This window comes from Herpailurus yagouaroundi, unplaced genomic scaffold (genome assembly GCF_014898765.1).
Source record: "Herpailurus yagouaroundi ecotype Mexico unplaced genomic scaffold, PumYag 67503, whole genome shotgun sequence".
In the NCBI taxonomy this organism is placed as follows: Eukaryota; Metazoa; Chordata; class Mammalia; order Carnivora; family Felidae; genus Herpailurus; species Herpailurus yagouaroundi.
In genome coordinates this window covers 762,538-784,200 of record NW_024420310.1, presented here as the reverse complement: position 1 = coordinate 784,200, position 21,663 = coordinate 762,538, and the positions used below count along the sequence as shown (strand labels likewise).

Below are 21,663 nucleotides of genomic sequence, written 5' to 3'. Positions count from 1 at the left end.
TGGCGATGCCTTCAGGGGTGAAGTCCCGCATCAGTATCCAGCGAGGCGGCTCTCCTGGTTTGCTATCCGGGAGCGTCGCCTTCGCTGGTACGGGTGACGCCCTCTCGGAGTCCTGGGTGTCGGCTCTCAATACCTAACAGTTGTTGACTTGTTGCGTGCCGGTCAGCTATTGGCTGTGTCGGTCACTGTTCCAAGCGATGTACATTAGCTCATTTAATTCTCAAAACAAGAGTCTACATCTCTCTTTGTTACTTTTTCAGAACAAAGGAAACCTTCCCAGAAGCCCCTGACGGATTCCCCCTAACGTCTCATTTGCCCACGCCAAACCCGAAGTTGACTGAGAGGAATGCTTAGCTTAGGAAGTCCAATCAGAACTCATCACCCGTGTATGGGGAAGGAAATTACAATTCAGAGGAGGCCGAACGGAACAAAACCTGGCTTGTGCTGGCAGGAAGGCCGGGAAAGGTGAGGCTATTGGGTAGGAAGCCGGCGGTGTCTCCCACGGTAGCCAGGGAGAAAGGAGCAGATGTCAAGAAAATCTAATTTGAAGACATTTTTCAAACGCCGACAATTGAAGTGGAGATAAAGTTCCATTAGTATTTGTACCATGAATGAACATCAACCAAAATAGCCACAAATTTTCTGGGCACCGCTACTTAATGTCTTCTTAATGGTTTGCAGTGTAACTCTGGGCGAGTTCACTGAAGCATTTGGCATTTCTTCTCTGAATATGACAACCCAATAATGAGGCTTTTTAATTCAAGAAACTGGAACTGTCATTCTGTGCTCTGTCTTCATCCCAGATGTTGACAGCTTGATCAGTTTTACTTCCCCCATCGCCAGGATGCAACAAGAGCAGGGGGAAACATTTCAATAACCGCTGAAAGAATCTGGAACTCTCCTACATCAGAGGGCCAAAGAGCCCGATATGCACAGGCATTTATGGGTGGCAACATCTGTATGACCCGTGTGTTGCCTGGGTTTCGCATGCAGTCTTCTTCCTTCCTTCCTGTGCAAAGTCCCACCGGGTTAGCATCACAGCGATTTTGTCCCAATCCTCTCAGGCATCTGGGGACCACCACCAGTTTGCGCAAGTGCGGGGGTACCTGTGAGATTCGGCAGTCTCGTAGGCATCTCTTTCTCAGACAGACACAGACAGATTTTCCCACAGGTAATAGTTCCTGTAGTCGAAATCACACTCTACACAAGTGTTCTCCGATTTTTCACCCAGCGCCAGGCTCAGCTTGTAACTGTGCTAAGATTTCCATCAGTCTCTCTGGATTTGATCTGTGACGTGTGGGTCTTGTCCTGGGGCCAGTGCTGCATGTTTATCGCACCTCCCTTGCCCTCCAGTATTGCCAGGTCCCTCCCCCCTAAATGAGTGCATCTCCATTGCTCCCAGGTGATCAGTGAAGCGCTGGAATGTGGCTTTGTCCTTGGGACTGCCAAGCGACAAGGACCGCTTATGTCCCCAGTAGCGCAATCCTTTCTATTTTATTCCTTGTGGACACCTTCCCAACTGTTTTTCCAGGAACAGATGAAACTAACTTGATTATTTTCTCATCAGATATTGCTTGTTGTAATAATTTTTTAACAATGTTTATTTATTTTTGAGAGACAGAGAGACAGAGTGTGAACATGGGAGGGGCCGAGAGAGAGGGAGACACAGAATCCCAAGCAGGCTCCAGGCTCTGAGCTGTCGGCACGGAGCCCGACGCGGGGCTCGAACGCACGAACCGCGAGATCGTGACCTGAGCCGAAGTTGGATGCTTAACCGACTAAGCTCCCAGGTGCCCCCAAATATTGCTTTTGACTCAAATAAACATTAAAAATAAATAAATAAAACAAATAAATAAAAAGTGAACGATCATCACACACACACACACACACACACACACACACACACACACAAACCTAGGTATATTCTTTGTTGTTGAGAGAGACAGAGCATGAGCGGGGGAGGTACAGAGAGAGAGGAGACACAGAATCCGAACAAGGCTCCAGGCTCCGAGCTGTGCGCACAGAGCCTGACGCGGCACTTGAACCCACAAGCTGTGAGATCATGACCTGAGCCAAAGTCGGACACTTAACCCACTGAGCCGCCCAGGCGCCCCAGATCATCCACTTTTTCAAACAGATTTATCTTTTAATGACATCTGAACTTTTTCTAAACATTTACCCTGAAAGGATGAAGATCCGTGCATATTGAATATGCTTTTCAATAAAGAATGCTGTAGGTATTTTCAACTGACTACTATATTTAAGAGAGTGCAAAAGACTGCAATTTGCTCATTGTGGAAGGTCCTTCTTTTAAGTTTATTTATTTTGGGAGAGACAGAGAGTGTGTGAGTTGGGGAGGGCCAGAGAGAGAGAGAGAGAGAGAGAGAGAGAGAATCCCAAACAGGCTCTGCTCGGTCAGCGCCCAGAGCCCGACGCGGGGGCTCGAACTCAGGAAACCCTGAGATCATGAAGGGAGCAGAAATCGAGAGGTGGACGCTTCACCCACTGAGCCACCCCGACGCCCCGGAAGGTCTCGTTTAAATCCAGTCCCGTCCCTCGCGCCCCCTCTTTGTCAAAATAAGGAAACAGGAACAAATGTTTGAAAAACTCCAGTCCCATCGCATAAAGCGGCCCTCGTCATTGCCAGAAATGGGACTTCCCTCCTTGGCTCTGTGGATTACTCCTAAGGCACTCAAGCGTCTGTAGGCCAAGTTTCGTGCGAAAGCAGGGCTGGGCAAGCGGTGCTAGCTGACCTCCACGTTGCGCGTGCGTGCTGTTGGGGGCTGCCTCTCTGCCCAGCTGCAGCTGCACGGGTGGAACTCACAGGAAATACACACACGCCAACACTTCACAAGCTATTTTATACAAGGAGATTTTTATAAATAGCCACAAGGTCTTCTTATCTATCAGATCCCAACACCCAGCCGGCGCTGTGTTCCCTGGAGAAGGGTGCACTCCCCACGGGAGAGCTGAGAGAGAGATAGAGAGAGGGAGAGAGAGAGAGAGAAGAAAGCCTCCTTCGGGTTCAGGACTCTGACTCTTTAACCCCCAGCCACCAGTGTCTGCCTGTGCCATGACAGGTAACTCCTGATTACTGAACTCCTTATCTTAAAGAAAAAAAAAAAAAAAAAAAACAACTAGGTTTGTTTTTCCGCGGGGGGCGTTTTTTTCATTTTTACAAAAAAAAAGTTTTATGGGGGGTAAAAAAAAAAAAAAAAAAAAAAAAAAAAAAAAGATCGTGGGACCAGATTCATTATCAGGGGAAGATGGTAAGACGAATTCTTGAGCGCGGTGCTTTTCAGACTAGATTTTGAGCGAGAATACTAATTTCTCCTTGATAACATCACATATTTAAAACACACTGTTGAGCTGCTCGATGGCCGGGGGGAGGGAGGGGGAGGAGGCGTCCTCATCTAAAGATCACAAATACTTAGGTTGCCAACCTCTCGGTCCTGACCCCTACGTCCTCCTCCGTGTTTGCTACGGGTGAGCAAGTGCACTGAGAAGTGAGGTGCGAGAGATCGTCCGGGTCCGATCCGATCCTCTCCATTTCTCAGCCTCCTCTGGGCTGGTTAAGCGGCCCATGGCCTCTCCTGCCCACGGTACTTTCTGTAGTGCCTCGGTTCTTACAGCGCTTTCAAAACCGCCCATCTCCCGTGCTTGGGTCTTCAAAGACTCCACCGGCCGACAGAATGCCCACAAGCGTCAAAAGAAGGAAGGTCGTAGTCTCCAGGGGAAGGGGAGGGATTCCGCGCATCGCGCTTCTGAGTGCACCTCTTGATTGTTTGGTTTTGCCTCTTTATTTATTTTTGTCCCTCAGGGCTTCCGACGAAGATCCAGAGTTCCCTCAACACTCTCCTTCTGGGTCAGGTCCTGACATCTACCCGGAGAGCCCCCCTCCAGGCAAACTGCCGACCTCTTTTGGGGGGGGCCGGCCCCCCCCCCCCCACCGGCCTCCCCGAGGAGAGCCTGAGCCGGGACATCAGCACACCCGGGACATCAGGGCAGAATGCTTGGCCATTCCCAACGCTCTCCACTCCGCAATCACTACCATTACTGCCGGGGTTTCTCTTTATCTCCTTTTAAAATCCTCCATTAGTGGGAATGTGCGTCATGCCTTATCTATCACACAGAAAGAAGTCAACCTCGTTAACTATTGTGGTTTAAGGAGCTTCCTAAGCACTTTGCACAAATTATCAGCTAACCTATCTGATTACATGATCATCATCTGAGCTAATGGCCTTTCAATCGGCTTCTCTCGGAGCTCAGTGGGTCTCTGTGGGACTTGTCTCTCACTCGTGCCAAATACTGACTCCGTAGCTTTCTGTGCTGATTTATGCCCCCGTCGTTTTTGGTGATGTCCTTTCTAAATATCATAATTACAGAGATAAGCTGTGGTGTTTAATTTGAGCACAAAAATGTCATAACACCATCAATTTTCCTAGCATCGCTTCACTATTGGTCTGTTGAACACAGAAGTGTGGAACATCCATGGTTACTGAAATCAACAGAGAGATTCTAAAGGCAAGTTTTATCTCCCGTGAAAAAAGCACTCTTTTATCTTACCATCGTGATTATTTTTGGATATCTAGATTAAAGCCATGCTATTTTATCCCCACTCTGCCCACCGCCAAAAAAGTCTCTTTCTACAACATTCTATAAAGTCATTTTCTTTCTATTTCCCCATTCCACTTGGAGTGACTAAGCTGTGGGTACCCATGAAAATTTTGAGTTATACAGTCTTACGCTACTGGATATAAACAATATATTGGAAAATATCAGTAATGAAAACGGACCAGTGAGGTCTTCTCCACAGGCGTAGCAATTTGCATAAGAGGGCTGCACATAAACGGAAAACTCCACTTACTGCACAGAAATCTTGCTTCTTTTTTGTTAAACTTTTTTTTTTTTTTCTGAGAGAGAGAGAGAGTGAAAGAGAGCATGCATGGACGTGTGCCCGTGCATGAGGGAGGGGCAGAGAGAGAGGGGGACAGAGGATCCGAAGTGGAGTCAGAGAGCCCGCTGCGGGCTCGAACTCACAAACCGTGAGATCATGACTTGAGCTGAAGTCAGACGCTCAATCGACTGAGCCGCCCAGGCGCCCCTGGAAATATTACTTCTTAATTGAAATCGCTCCATCTGGAAACACTGGAGTCATCTTCGACTCAGACACTGGTCACTCACTGGTAGGTTCCTCAAAGTCGTCTCTTCCATGCCCACCGCCAGTGCTGGGCCTCCGCACTTCGTGGCTCGATGCTCCAGTAGCCCCTGACCAGTCTCCTTGACTCTGATCCAGTCCATTCATCACCAACTTTATCAGCTTAAAATGAAAAGCAACTCGTCTCTCAACCATCCTCCCCCCTTCCCCCCCGTTCCTCAGATGGACACACTGTTTAGCTCTTGTAACTCTTCCTTCTGATTAGTGATGCATTTCTGGATAATTTGTATATATCACTGCTCCTTGATGTATTGTTGCACATTGCGCCCCTTTACTTTCTGCCCCCCCACCTTCCCCCAGGATGGTCTTTTCACTTTTTTTTTTTTTTAGCTCCTCTCTCGATGACTTTTGTAAGTTTAAGTAATACGTTAACAATTTTATTGCACGTTTGAGCAACTTTAGACGGGGTTTCTGAACTACTCATCCAGTACGACGATGCTTGGTGGGGCTGCTGCACAGCTGTGGTGCTGGAGCGTGTCCTTCCTGCCCACTCCTGGCTACACGCCTTCCCTGGTCCGCTTACGCCCTTGTATATTCTGTTAGCCTTCTGAGAGGGACGTGCATTTTGGCACGTTTGCAAATTCCTTTTACCCTTTTCTCAACCTTGAGCAGTACTTTGGCTATGTGTAGGGCTGTAGCTGAAAAACTGAGCCTGCGTTTTGAAGGCGCTGCCCCGTTATCCCCTGGCATCTGGCAGTGCTGGTGAGAAACCCGATGCGAGTGTGCTTATCATTGCTTCGTAGGTAAGCTAACGTTTTCTCTTCAGGGCTGTGCTCTCTTCTTATCCTGGCTCTCCTGAAATGTCACGGTGATGGGTCCAGGTGTGGAGCTTTTTTTTTTTCTTTTTAAGGGTATTTATTTTGAAAGAGAGAGCGTGCACGTGCATGCCCGAGCAGGGGAGGGGCAGAGAGAGGGGGAGAGAATCGCAAGCAGGCTCCGCGCTGGCAGCGCAGAGCCCGACGTGGGGCTTGAACTCACGAACCTTGGGATCGTGACCTGAGCTGAAGTCAAGAGTCAGACGCTTAACCGACTGAGCCACCCAGGCTCTCCCCGCTGTGGGGCTTTAACCTTTAACCTGGGCTGGGCACTTACTGGGCTCCCGCACTTGGAACACTGAAGTCCGATAGCCCCAGGGAGTCGGCTTTTGTGTCTTCTACCAGTTCCCCCCTTCCACTTCTGTCTTTCCAGAACACCTGTCTATTGGATGTGAGACAGCCTGTATTGAACTTCCATCTTTTATAGTTTTCCTCCCACTTCGGTTCTTCTGTCACTTGTGTTCTGCCTAGAAGGAGATTTCCATATTATATTTTAACTAAAATTTACATTTCGGCGGTCGTATTTTTAATTTCCAAGATCTTTTCCTGACCGTACCTGTTTCATAACATTTTCTTTGGGTTGCGGAACACTTCCCTGTTTGGCGACCGCCTCCGCCCCCTCGCAGACGGAGATGCTGGCTGCTGCTGCCGTCGCCGGGGCTGCTGCTCCTTCTCGTTCTGTTCCTTTTCTTTTTCTTTTTCTCCCTCTTCCTCTTCTGCTCTCTTCCACCTTCCTTGCTTCCTGTCTTCCGGCTCCTCCTGCTCTTCTGTTCCCTGAATCACTTGTCTCCCTTCTTGTCACTTTTCCCCAGCTTTCCTGAGGTATATTGACATGGGACAAATACAAGTTTTAGGTGTACGTGGCGATAATTGCACATTTGCGTATATATGGTGAAATGTATATAGTGTATACACTAAAACCTTGGTGTGCGAACGTAATTCGTTCCGGAAACACGCTTGTCATCCAAAGCGCTTGCGTATCAAAGCGAATTTCAAGAACCATTGGCTCAGTTGTGATCATGTGACTTTGGGCGTCACGTACGACTCGTATTGCAAGACCAAGACATCGTTCGTTTGTCAACTTAAAACGTGTTAGAAATGTTTGCTCGTCTTGCAGAACACGTGCAGAACAAGTTAGTCACAATCCAAGCTTGTACTGGATGCATAATATATATATACAGTGAAATGATGGCCACATAAGGTTTGGTTAACACATCGGTTCCCTCATATACTTACCATTGTTTTGGTGAGGACAGCTGAGGTCTACTGTCTTTCAGCTCGAAAGTAGACAATTCAGTATTGTGGATTATAGTCAGCATGCTGTACATTAGACCCCGGAACTAATTCATCGATAGCTGGAGGCTTGGAGTGTTTGACCAACATGTTCCCATTTCCACCATCCCCATGCCTGACGACCACCGATCTACTTTTTGTTCCAGGAGTTCAGCCTTTTTAGATTACGCATATGAGCACGTGTGTTGTGCTCTGACTTCTTTCACTTAGCGTAATGCCCTCCAAGTCCATCCATATTGTTGTAAAAGGCAGGACTTCCTACTTTGTTAGTGTGGCTTTTTTCTTTTTTCTTTTTTTTCAAAATTTTATTTCAATTCTAGTTAAACATGCAGTGCGAAGTTGGTTTCAGGAGTGAGTTTGTGTTTCACTGATGCTGACGCTCAGGCCTTGATTGCACAGCGAGTGTAGCCACCCCTGCTGCTGCTTCTTGGGCTTCAGGTTCCGCTCATGGTTGCTCAGCCCACGGCACGTGTCTTCTTGGGCTGCGGATCCAGGGGCTGGTACTTCTTACCCTCGTAGAGTTTCCCGGGGTTCTTTTTCTGAGCCTGGTTGATGACGGTGAGAACACGGGCGACGGATTTGTGAACAACTCGGATCTCGTAGAACTTGGAAGCTGGGCTGCCAGTCACTTCGGGGATGCACAGCTGGGACAGCCCCACCGCCACGACTTCCAGCTCTTGAAGCACTTCCTCCTTCTTGCCGCAAAGGTCTCGAGCCTTAATCTGGACCATGTCTGCACAATCCACCGCCAGGATTTCCCACTTTTGTATGGCAGGATAATACTCCATAATGCACACACACACGCACACACACACTCACACACACACACACACACACACACACACTACATTTTCTTTATTCATCCATCATCCAGTTCTCTCTTCAGGTCTGTTAATATTTGCTTATTGTATTTTGGGGCTCCAATGTTGGGTGCACATATATTTACAATGGTCATATCCTCTTGATGAACTCACCCCTTTATCATGATATAGCCACCTCCTCTGTCTCTTTTTAAAAAATTTCTTTAATGTTTATTTTTGAGAGAGAGAGGGGCGGGGAGGGGCAGAGAGAGAGGGAGACACAGAATCCGAAGCAGGCTCCAGGCTCTGAGCATTTAGCACAAAGCCTGACACGGGGCTTGAACCCACGAACCTTGAGATCCTGACCTGACCTGAAGTTAGATGCTTAACTGACTGAGCCACACAGGTGCCCCTTTAGACATCTTTTTAAGTTTATTTATTTTCAGAGAGAGCACAAGCAGGGGAGGGGCAGAGACAAAGGGAGAGAGAGAATCTCAAGCAGGCACCAGGCTTGAACCCACGAACCGTGATAACATGACCTGAGCTGAAGTTGGCCGCTCCACTGACTGGCCACTCACCCAGGCACCCCTGTATCTCGTTACAGGTTTGATTTGAAGTCTATTTGGTCTGATAAAGTATAGCTACCCCTGGTCTCTTTGGGTTTCTGTTTGCATGGAATATTTTATTTTCTATTCCTTCACTTAGGGTTTACATGTGTCCTTAAATTTGAAGTGAGCCTCTTGTGGGCAGCAAATAGTTACATCTTGTTTTTTAATCCTTTCAGCCACTCTATACATTTTGATTGGAGAATGTAATCCATTTACCTTTAAAGTAATTATTGATATGGGGCATCCGGTTGGCTCCGTCTGTTAAGCCTCCGACTGGATTTTGGCTCAGGTCATGATCTCCCGGGTTGGTGAGATAAAGCCTTATGTCGGGCTCTGTGCTGATAACACAGAGTCTGCTTGGGATTTTCTCTCTCCTGTCTCTGCCCCTCCCCCACTTGTGCTTGCGCACCCTCTCTTTCTCTCTCTCTCTCTCTCTCAAAATAAATAAATTTAAAAAATAATTATTGATAAATAAGGACTTACTAATGCCATCTTGTTATTTTCAGGCTGTTTTGTCATGTTCCTTTTTTCCTTTTTGGATGTCTTCCTTTGTGAATTGATGATTTTCCATAATAGAATGCTTTGATTCCCTTCTCTATCTTTTGTGTATCTAACTATAGTTTTTGTTTTGTCGTTACCATAAAACTTACATAAAATTTCTTATAAATAGCAGTGTTTTTAAAGCTGGTAACAACTTAGCTGTGATCACATACAAAAACTCTACCCTCTTACTCCTTCCCTGTATTTATGTTTTTGATGTCACAATTTACCTCTTTTTATATTGTATATAATTTAACAAATGATCATAGAAATAGTTATTTTCTATACTTTGGTCCTTAATCCTTTATACTTGAGTTAAGTGATTGACACACCACAATATTACAGTGTTAGAGTATTCTGAGTTTGACTATGTATTTACCTTTGCTGGTGTGTTTTATTTTTTTGTATGTTTTCACGTTACTAATCGTTATTCTTTGGTTTCTGCTTGAAGAACTTCTTTTCGCATTTCTTGGAAGGTGCGTCTAGTGCTTGTGAACTCCCTCAGCTTTTGTTTGTTTGGGAAAGGCTTTATTCTCTCTTTATTTCTGAAAGAAAGACAATTTTGCCTGGTAAAGCATCCTTGGTTAGCAGGGGTTTTTTTCCCCAGCACTTTGAATATATCATCCCACTCTCTCCTGTCCTGTAAGATTTCTGCTGAGAAATATGCTGACAGCCTTATGGGTGTGCCCTTATAGGTGAAAACTGTTTTTCTTTTGCTTCTTTTAAAATCCCTTCTTTGTCTCGACTTTAGATAGTTTTATTTTAATGTATCTTGGAGAAGATCATTTTGTGTTGGACTTTTGGAGGGACCTATTAACTTCATGAATGTTGATGTCCAGATCTTTCCCCAGGTTTGGGAAGTTTACAGCCATTATTTTTTTTTCCCCCAGAAAAATTTAACAAGTTTATGTATAATTGTTATAAAGTTGAACTGCTGAAACATGTTCACTACAACATTTTGTCTTTCATTAACGCTTTATGTCCCTGCATTTATATCGAAAATTCACACACAAGTGAAAATGGAAAAACTGCCAATACCTCATTTCTGTCTCCGATTTTTTCACTTGCCGTCGTATACTTAGGTACCTTTTGACCCCATGGAAAAAAATATAGCTAATGTTCGGAACTACCAATAACAGGAAGAAGAGAAATATTTTTTTTGAAGAACGAGATGTTTTCCATCACAGCAGATGCTTACGCATGTTCTCCACATATGTGGCGTGCTAACTGGATGTCGTTCGGCCCGATTGTTACACGTTTGGCCCGGATAGCACGCACGTTGCCGTCTGCCGACACCCACCTGATCGGCCTCGCTTGCCTCCGCCAGGCGTCTCTGGCCACACTCTGGAAGCTCAGATCTGTTTTGAAGTCCTGAGCGATTTCTCACACTAGACGCTGGACCGGGAGTTCGTGGATCGGAAGTTCAGCCGACTTCTGATAACGTCTAGTGCGGTGGAGGGCCACGGTACCAGGCCTGTAACGATGAGTTTTCCACACCCTTCCGGTAGAGGGCGCACTCTTGCCAGCAACTTTTGAAGCTAGTTGCTTCCTGGGTGCTTTACCACCAGTGGATCGGTGGGCAGTCTGCTTTGTTGGAGCCACGGCACAGAGACCTCCTTACTTACCCCCCTTCACCTTGGGCTGGAACTCAGTGGGCTAGACGTGGCGTTAGCGTTAGCGAGCGATGGCAATGTGACAGTGGCTGTAAAACACCAGCCGTTATTTCTTTAAAAAAGCTTTCTGCCCCTTTCTCCCGCTCTTCTCTTTCTGGGAACTCCAGTAACATGTAGACTGTTTCTGTTAATGGTATTCTGTAATCTATGTAGGCTTTCTTCACTCGTTTTTGCTTTTGTTTTGTTTGTTTGCTCTTCTGACTAGTTGATGTCAGTGAAATGTCTTCTCAGTTACCTATTCTTTCTTCTGCTTGGTGAAGTCTGTTATTGAAGCTCTCTATTGAATTCTTCAGTTCATTCATTGTATTCTTTAACTCTAGAATTTCTGGGTGTTTTTTTTTTTTTTTTTTTTTTTTTTTTAATGGTGTCTGCTTTATTGTTGAACCTGTCATTAGTTCATGCTGTTTTCCTAATTTCATTTCGTTTTCTGTGTTTTCTTGTACCTCGCTGAATTTCTTTACGAGGATTATTCTGAATTCATTTTTTAAACATTTTGTTAATGTTTATTTATTTATGACAGATAGAGACAGAGTGCAAGTAGGGGAGGGGCAGAGAGAGAGAGAGAGAGAGAGAGAGAGGGAGACACAGAATCTGAAACAGGCTCCAGGCTCTGAGCTTCAGCACAGAGCACGACACGGGGCTCGAACTCAGGAATGGCAAGATCATGACCTAGGCCAAAGTCAGACACTTAACGACGGAGCCGCCCAGGTGCCTCGTGAATTCTTTGTCAGATAGCTCACAGATCTCTATTTCAGTAGAGATCAGTGTCAGGAATTGGCGTTTTATTAGTTTCTTTCAGCGGTGTCATGTTTCCTTGATTATTATCCTTGTGGCCTTGTGTTGGTTTCTGTGCATTTAAGGAAGGAGGTACCTCTCCCAGTCTTCACGGTCAGTGGGCTTCAGCAGGCACAACTCCTCACTAGTCAGCCTGTGCAAAGATTCTCAACGGGCTACCTGGTGACCTCCGTGCCCAGCACGTTGCTGCTGGGGCCATTTAGCGGTCAGATCTGATGACTTCGACCTTGCATTTCCGAGTAACACTGGAGTACTAATGTGAGCATGAGTCAAGTAATGTTTTTAGCTCTCTGCTTCCTGGACTTCCTCCCTATGAAGTATCTCTCTGGTTTTGCAGATGAACAACGGAGTCTCAAGGCCTGCCAAAGCCTCAGGGCCTTTCTTGAGCCCTAAAGTTTTTCTGCAACATCAGTCAGAGAGCTATTCCCAACTGTCCCCAAAGTACCCCCTGTCAGTGCTTTCTTGATTGATATATTTTCAACATTAGAATGAATTTCAGAGATAACTTTTAAGACCTCTCTGCTTGGGGAGCTTGGGATGAGGAGGACTATAATGTAGAGCGCAGCACCTCTGTCATGTTCTGTGGCCAAATTTGAGTTCCTATCGCATTTTCTCTTGCTCTTTTTGTAAATATAAATAAAGGATAGACCACTCAAAGATGAAGAACACAATGACAAAAATAACTGTGTGGAAGTAATGAATAGAATTGGCACCTCAGAAAATTGAATTAGTAAATAAGAAGCCACGCTTGAGCACCTCCTAGAACACAGAGAAAAAGAAAGGTGAAAACCATGAACGGGAGGATAGTCAATACGGAGGACAGGTGCAAGAGATAAGGGCTACAAATACAGACAGCTCGAAGACAGGTGAGAACGTGGGAAACAGGAGCAATACTGCAGAAAAACACACGGCCCCGCTGTTTCTGACCTCAAGGAAAGCATTGCATCTAGAATAAGGGGGTTCACTGTGTTCTATGAAAAATTAATAAAAACAGATTCACATCAGGTAAAATGATTAAATGTCACAAAGAATCCTAGCTGTCAAGTCCCTACAGCCCACGAAAACAAAAACCAGACGTGTTAACCTAATAATAGCCGTCCGTAAAGAAACACGATCAGACTGTTAGTCTTTTCCAAAATACGAAATTGAAGAAAACAGTAGAGCATCAACTGTAGAGCCGAGAGGGCAGAGGGTGTGAGTTAAAGTCTAAATAGACCAAGATATCAAATTCTCATTCACTTCCGAGTATGTTTGAAAGAAATGCTATCTATCTATCTATCTATCTATCTACCTGTCCTAAACATTTATAGTCCCAGGGTTTGTGCTGCCAGAAGCTTTTACAATTTAGGGGACCCATTTAGGAGAAAGGATAGAAATTTAGGTGTGAGAGTGAATATTTATCGAGGTCAAGGAAGCACTCCAAATTGCAAAGTTGATGAATACTACAAACATGACTGCATTTTCCAATAACATTTGTTGACAGTTTGCAATTGCAGAAGATATTAATAAGGCCCATAAAGGGAAGTCAAATACATTATTTGGTATTGAGATTACCTGTCAGATACCGTGGTCACTTCGTTATCTCCCTCTTAGTTAATCGCTCAGCACCATGTCGCATAGTTGGCTACTCCCTACTTGTTGAAGTACTTTCTTCTACCTGTTTCCATGACACCGCACAATTCTGTCTTTTATACCTGTGTCACTGGCTGACCCCTTTTCAGTCTCTTTTCCTGGCTTCTCTTCCCTTGGACCTCTGGAAAATGGTGTCCCGAGAATTTAAACCCGGGCCACTTTTCTGTTGTTACTCTACTCACTTTTTAGGTGGTTTCATTTGTTACATGGTTTTAAGTAACAAACAGGTTCCAAGGATCCCAAATCTGTATCCTGCCCTGACATCTCCACCGAGCTTCTGACTTATTGGACATATCCAAGTCCTTCACGATCTCCTTCCCTGGGTACCAAATAGGCATCTCAAATCTAGCACGTGACAAACAGACCTTCTGACTTCCCTCTAAGCCTGTAGCTCTCCTAGTCTTTTTAAACTTTTTAAAAATGTTGATTTATTTTTGAGAGCGAGCAAGCAAGTGAGCATGAGCAGGGGAGAGGCAGAGAGCGGGGCGGGGGGGCCCCATCGAGGATCCGAAGCGGGCTCTGCGCTGACAGCGGCCAGCCCGACGCGGGGCTCGAACTCACGGAGAGCTCATGACTGAAGCCAAAGTCAGATGCTCCACCGACCGAGCCACCCAGGTGCCCCTCTCCTAGTCTTTGTAGATGTCAACAGGTAGTAGCACCATTAATGCAATTGCTTAACCCAAAAACTTCAGGATAATCCTTGAATTTTCCTCAGTTTTCTGAATTTGCTCCATCAACATATCCTCCCAACTCTGCTTCCAAAACAGCTTCTGAATATGTCCACTTCCTCCTATGTCTTCCACTCTACCACTCCGGCCTAAGTCACCATTCTGTTCTGCTTAGGCTTCTGTAATGGCTTCCTAACTTATCTCTCTGCCCCATTCCTCATAGTCTCGCTTACTCACAGGCACCAGAGTGATATTTTTAAAGTGTCATTCTTATCATGTCATCGCCATGCTTAAAATCCTCCAGTGGCTTGCCATTTCACTCGGGATACAATCCAAATAGCGTAGGCTTACGAACAAGTCTTTCCATGCTCCGGACCTTCTGCCTCGCCAACGTCGCGCCCCAACACTTTCTGCTCAGCTCACCGCGCTCCAGTCACACCGGCCTTCTTTCTGTCCCTGAGCATCTTTCCTTGGGGCTTTGTCGCCAGTTTTTCCCTCTGCCAACAGTATTCTCCTCCGTAGATTGTACGCTGCTGTCTACGTCTTCTCATTCAGGTCTTGCCTTACGTCCTACCTCCTCAGCAAGACCACCTTTGAGACTCTTCTTCGAATGGCGGTCTCCCCCTAGTCATGATCAGTCCTCTCCAGTACAAATACCTTTATCTGATCTTTTTTTAAAAGTCTGTATTCACTGCAGTCTCCCAAATGCCTAGGACACAACCTGGCACAGAGTTGTGACGCTCCGTACGTATGTCAACGAAATGGGTGACGGAAAGTCCTCTGGTTGCTTTCATCTGTAATGGTTCCAATTCAGCAATGAACGTGTGTAGTCCAGGGTGATAATGGCCACACTTTGAATCTCATGGTGAAGAATTCTATCCTCCACGTGAATGTCTCTCCCTCACACATCTCCTCCTTCCTCCACACAAGCAGGTGGCTACAGTTTCCGACCTCTCCAGGGAGGGGAGGTCAGGGTCTAGTTCTATCTCGACTGGAATTTAAGGCATCTGGTGTTGGCGTCTCTGGTTGTGACTGTTGTTTAGAGCTGTCTGCATTTTATCCTGAGAATTCAGCATTTTTATCTCCTATTTGATCACTTTACCCTGGTATGCAGTCTGCGTTGGCAAGATTTTATTTACTTAAAATGTTTGCTTATTTATTTTTGAGAGAGCACGAGCGAGCACAAGCAGGAGAGGGGCAGAGAGAGAGGGAGACACAGAATCCGAAGCAGGCTCCGGGCTCTGAGCTGTCGGCACACAGCCCGATGTGGGGCCCGAACCCACGAACCGTGAGATCATGACCTGAGCCGAAGGCGGGCGCTCAACGGACTGAGCCCCCCCCCCCCCGGGGGCCCCGGGCGGGGGGGGGGGTTAAAAAGGCTTCAGGTGAATAGCTGTCCTACCACCTGGCCCACATCTCACGTGTGGTCCATGAGAAGCAATCCGCATCCTGGCCCCTGTTCAGTAACTGCATAGCCAGGTCCCAATGCTGCCGCGTCGGGCCAATAGTCACGACGTTTCTGGATGTTAGATTCCTCAGGTATATATGTCTACGTCCCCCCTTCCCCCAGTTTCTAGTTCTAGTTCACAACTGAACAAACATATGAAAAGGTATAACATACATTATTCATAGTTATTAATATTGACATATACTATACGAATGAACAGGTTACATAATATTAACATGTAACACCGTATTATCATAAGAATGAATAGAAATACGAGATTGCCCACTAATAGAATCCTACTGAATATATCACACGCACTGTAGCTGCTAAAATTTAAAGCCTATACCTGAGATACAGCATTTGTTTAACATTTATGTAGTCAAATACGTCTTTTTCTCTGAGATTCCTCCTCCGCTTTCAAGTTTGCAAGTTCCTGACCCTCAAGAGAGTTGACGAGCACTCGCTTGTGATTTTTATATTTTCCAAATTTTCTGTGACCTCTGCAATTAAAATCATAAACTATAGTTAACACTACGATGAACCTTAAACCCAAATTACAGGCCTAGAAACATACTGGATAAGCCCTTACAACGTGACCCCTTTATCTTTAAACGTAGTGCAAGACTAGGCTTCCAAAGACTTCTCTAGCAGTCCTTGGAATGATGCTCTGTGTCTGGGTCCGTCAGATCCGGGCTCCAATTCCAGCTGTCTCACTCAGTAGCTCTTTGACTGTGGCCAATTTATCCAACCCCTCGGACTTACATTCACAAAATAGCAGCAAAATGAGGGTTGCCACCAGCATTGGCTGAAATAATATGCTTAAAGCACCAAGTGTGTACAAAAGGCTGGTTCCTCTTGGTTCTCTCTCTCTTTTGTTTTCTTCCCCACCCATCCCTCCGGGCCTTTGGCAGCTATAGCTCAACGTTCATTATCGACCTGCCCATCAGGGGTGGTGGTTAAAATTCCTTGCTCTATCAACTGAGGAAGTCAGTTGGCGGGACCCGAATTAAAACTTGCAAGAGGGAAGTTGTATTTGCCACGTAATATAGCACAGAACATTCTGGTAGAACACAAGCTCAGCCGAGAGTCCATTCATGAGAGCAAGCCGGTTTCCTTGCCAATGTGTTTTTGCCTAGCAGTCAGTTTTTGTTAAGCTATCCTGCGGTAACAGCCTCCCGCTCTCAGCAGCTTCCCACGACGAAAGTGTCTGTCGTTGGGCTTCCACGGCCTTGACAGGTCGGGTGCGGCTCTACCTTGGTTCCAGAAGTAGAATTGTCCTGCGGACGTGAGCCAGCAGTGAGGTTTTGAGTTAGGGGTAGCCAGTACCAAACAGCACTATTTAGCACATGTAGGCTCTCAAGTACTAGGCCCTCATTTGAGGTCACTACAGAATATCTGAGGCGGAGGGAAGACGGCCGTAACTTGAATGAAATGGTGTAGCAGGTGTGCGGTTCGGTCCTTTCTAGATTCTGTGACATCTATCACTGTGGTGTCACCAAAATCTCTTTCGGTGCCTTAGTATCTCCGCCTGCGTGTTCTGCTCTGCAGAGATGGCTCCCTTCAGTTATGATGGAATGTGTTATAGTCTCTGGCTCTTTAAATTTTTTGTTAATGTTTATTTGTTTTTTGACACGGAGAGAGAGGGAGGGAGACACAGAATCCGAAGCAGGCTCCAGGCACTGAGCCGTCAGCACGGAGCCCGACGCGGGGCTCGAACTCACGGACCACGAGATCGTGACCTGAGCCGAAGCGGGACGCTCAACCGACTGAGCCCCCCGGGCGCCCCTATTCTCTGGCTCTTTAAAGGGTCTAGACAAGAGTGGCCTATTTGCAAACAGTGCTTCTGTGTCTTTTGTAGAGTGACAGTTGGCAATATTGCCGACATGCACCTCCGTGCGTCTTACACAGGGACTGGCGTGATTATCATCAGACTTTATTTTTCCTGCAGAAACAAAGCTTGTTTCTGTAGACTACCGTGTGTGTTTCCTTTCTTCAAACGATGACTAAAGAAAAGATCCACCGCGTTTCCCTTTTAGGACTTTCATTGCCAGAAATCTTCACCCAATTCACTGCCCAACTCTGGTCACTGACTTGATTCAGCTGCCTGGTAGAATGTTCCCTCTCTGCTGACTTTAAATAGTTCCTCTTCCATTGAATCCCCCGATCGTCCAGATTTGCATTTTCTTAGAAGAAACTTCTAACCTGCCTCTAATGTTTTGGGCAATAGCCCAAATGCTGAATACCCTCCAAATAAACATGTCAACCATAATTTAACTAACTCAGAGAAAATGTTCTGGTTCTTAGTAACGTATCTACGGAGAGGTGGAGCATGTTATGACCGAAGTTTAATTCACCGTAGAAACTATTGAGCCCTAACCTGAAACAAAACAAAACAAAACAAAACAAAACAAAACAAAACAAAACTCTGTGTGTGTGTGGGTCACAGAGGGTTGTATGTAAATGCTTTCGTGTGTTGAAACCTCCGACTAGAATGTGAATCTGATGAAGGCGGGGTTCCTTGTCATGCTTTTTGCATCGTGCCAGTGTTTCCCAAAGTGGGGTAACACGTGTAAAGCCGGCGAGGCATGAGACGGTTTGGGCTGTACGTGCAGGAACGTCTTCGGCTCTGAAGGTATGCTTTTATTTGCATGCGTGGCAAAAATAATTAGCGTAAGAACACCTCCGATTTCATGGATCTTAGGAGCTAAGGTGAAGCCCAGTGTATTTCAGTGGAAGATGTGGTTCACTTAAAAGGACAATGTTAAGTAAACAAGGGGTGCCTGCCTGGGTGGCTCAGTCGGTTAAGCACCTGACTTCAGCTCAGGTCACGATCTCGCGGTTTGTGAGTTCGAGCCCCACGTCGGGCTCTGGGCTGACGCCTTGGAGCCTGGAGCCTGCTTCGGATTCTGGGTCTCCCTCTCTCTCTGCCCCTGCCCTGCTTGTGTGCTCTGTCTGTCTGTCTCTCTCTCTCTCTCTCTCTCAAAAATAAATCAATAAACATTTAAAAAAGAACAATGTTAAGTAAATAATAATATGGGTGATCTAAGGGATGGAAAATAGCCTGTACACGTCCTAGGAATGAGCGAAGTCTGGGAAACAGTATGTTACACTCTGCTGTTCGACTCCCATCTCATTCCGTTTGAGACATTTATCATATAACATACTTACCGTATGATATGATATATATAATGTGAGATCCATGGGGCTTGCCCTCCGTGCCGGGCACTTGCAGAGCTTAGGAGATGCGTTGTCTCTCCTCGTCAGCCCTTCAGGAAGCACCTCAAAGACACCTGATATCAGCCACATCTTGGTGGATGGAGTCGGTTTTTTTTTTTTAAGCTGAAATCTAGGAACGTTTCTGCGCACCAGTTCTAACCAGGTATTTAAAATCTTTTTCCATTATAAGTTTGATTTAGCCTCAATCGTGTGGTCATTTCCTTCTTCACTTTAAAACAGCAATTTTGGGGCGCCTGGGTGGCGCAGTCGGTTAAGCGTCCGACTTCAGCCAGGTCACGATCTCGCGGTCTGTGAGTTCGAGCCCCGCGTCAGGCTCTGGGCTGATGGCTCAGAGCCTGGAGCCTGTTTCCGATTCTGTGTCTCCCTCTCTCTCTGCCCCTCCCCCGTTCATGCTCTGTCTCTCTCTGTCCCAAAAATAAATAAACGTTGAAAAAAAATTAAAAAAAAAATAAATAAAACAGCAATTTTGATGTAAGTTAGCTCAGCTTTGTTGTTCACTCAGTCAAAGGTCAGTTATCAGCTCAGATTAAATAGGGTGTTGTCTCTTTGCATTTGTGGTATCGGCTTTGAAAATAAGGATGCCGGAGACCCAGATATCAGGTGAATCTGTGCCCTATAAATAGAAAAGATAATAAGGTAGTTCAGCTTTATGCTAGTAAAACTTTATGTAGGGTCTTGGTGACTAAAATTATAGGCATTTAGGATGTCAAGAAGGGGAAAAAACTTCTGGTAAAATAGCGCAGAGTTTGCCTCTCTGTAATAGTTATGAGTTTTTTCCTCGCCTAAAATAACATGATTTTAGGAGCTTATAATACCTGCTGGAAATTAAGAAGAGAGCTGCGTTTTGCAGCTCTTTAAGTGTTGATTACGTAAGTATTTCTGGGTGAAGCATCATTTGAATTTTCCTCTAAAAGCAAAACTGACGCTTTTTGCCCCATCCTTTTTTGTTATTATTTTCTCGATTATGGGTTTGTAAAGCACACGATCACTCTTAGTTATTCTCATGAGCATTCATTTTCGTATCTGGTAACTATCCGAGGTCTGAAAAAAAGTTCTGCAAAAGAAGCGGTAGAGAAATCTGTGTACTGTTGGCTGGCATTAGCATTTATGAATATTTTAGTTGATTTTTCTACAGCCACTTTTTATTATCACCACATTATTTTCTCTATCATGTCTTAATGTAAATATGTGTTAACGTGAATCAATTTTATTTTCGCCGGAGAACACTTGAAGGAATGGCTACAGCTCAGTTAGTTCTATCTCCACATAGAGAGTGATTAAGGAATGATAGGGCCCCTGGCGGCTGAATCTTGGGCCAGAAATCAATGACTGCCACAGTTTCCCCCAGAAGATTAGACATTCAGGACTGGAGGGGGTGGAGGGAGAGGGACTAGCATTTCAAACAAATTGATGTGGTTTAACTAACGGAGGTATATCGGTTCGGGTCCAATCAAGAGACAGAAAACACTGATGTTGGAACTGAGAGGTAATAAATTGGTAACTGACACTGTGGTTTTGGCCTCCACCACCTTTGTGGCACTTGGCCCCTCTGCCTCTCCCCTCCCCCTCTCGTCCCAGTGTACTCTGAACACGGCGGCCAAGGTGGACATGTTAACAGGGAAATTAACACGGAAATTAGGCCGCGTCACTCCTCTTTGCAAGAGCCTCTAGCGGCTCCCGTCCTACCCGGAGAAGAGGCTAACGTCCTTCAATCCACCAGGTCACGTACAACCTGTGTCCTTCTCCCCTGCTCGTTACCCCTCTGACCCCGCCTTCTACCACTCTCCCCTTCTCCAGTGTGCCACCTCAGTCACAATGGGACTCTTGCTGTTCCTCAAACCTGCCAGGGAGTCCCCGCTGTAGACCTTGGCACTTGGTGTTTTCTCTCCCTAGAGTGTTCTTCCTTGGTGTAGTACATGCCTTGCTGCTTTACTTCCTTTACTCAGATGTCACCTTGTTAGTGACGCGCTCCCTGGGCATCGATCCTTCTCACATTCCAACTTGCTCTTAACCCTTCATATCCGTTTTGTAGGCTTGTTCTATTTTCTCCTCCACATCTGGAATTCTATATACTCATAATCAGGCATGCCAGGGTTATACTAGTACCTATTTTCCAGGGATAGTATAAAGATTTTGTTTAGGGACACCTGGGTGGCTCAGTCCATTCAGCGTCTGACTTCATGAGGTCATGATCTCGCCGTTTGTGGATTCAAACCCCGCATCGGGCTCTGTGCTGACAGCTCAGAGCCTGGAGCCTGCTTCGGATTCTGGGTCTCCCTCTCTCTCTCTGCCCTCCCCCATGTGTGCTCTCCCTCTCTCTCTCTCTGTCTCTCTCTCTCTCTCTCTCTCAGTCTTTCTCTCATGATCTCATGGTTTGTGGGTTTGATCCCTGCTCTGTGCTGACAGCTTGGAGCCTGATGTCCACTTCGGATTCTGTGTCTCCCTCTCTCTCTGTACTTCCTCCTCTCATGCTCTGTCCCCCCTCTCTCTCAAAAATAAGTAAACGTTAAAAAAATTAAAGATTTTGTTTATATATATAAATACATATATATGTATTTATATATATAAATATATATAATTTTAATATATAAATATATATTTATGTATTTATATATTTACTTTATATATAATATATATAATATATTATATATATAAATATATGTATATATATATATATATAAAAGATATTATATATAGGGATGCCTGGGTGGCTCAGTTGGTTAACTGTCCAAGTTCAACTCAGGTCATGACCTCACGGTTTATGAGTTCAAGCCCTGCATCGGACTGTGCGCTGACAGTGCAGAGCATGCCTGGGATTCTCTCTCCCCCTCTCTCTGCCCCTCCCCTGCTTTCTCTCTCTCAAAAATAAATAGACTTGAAAAAAGATCATATAAAATTTAAAATATTTATATATATATTTATTTTTTTATTTTATGT

The 21,663-nt window shown here is 45.5% G+C and overlaps 2 pseudogenes; both read right to left on the bottom strand.

Moving 5' to 3' along the window:
- Positions 1-7,671: 7,671 nt before the first annotated feature.
- LOC121025121 (60S ribosomal protein L35-like) lies at positions 7,672-8,139 on the bottom strand (annotated as a pseudogene).
- A 2,329-nt stretch (positions 8,140-10,468) lies between these two features.
- Positions 10,469-21,663, bottom strand: part of LOC121025120 (histone H3.3-like) — a 39,455-nt pseudogene continuing 28,260 nt past the window's right edge.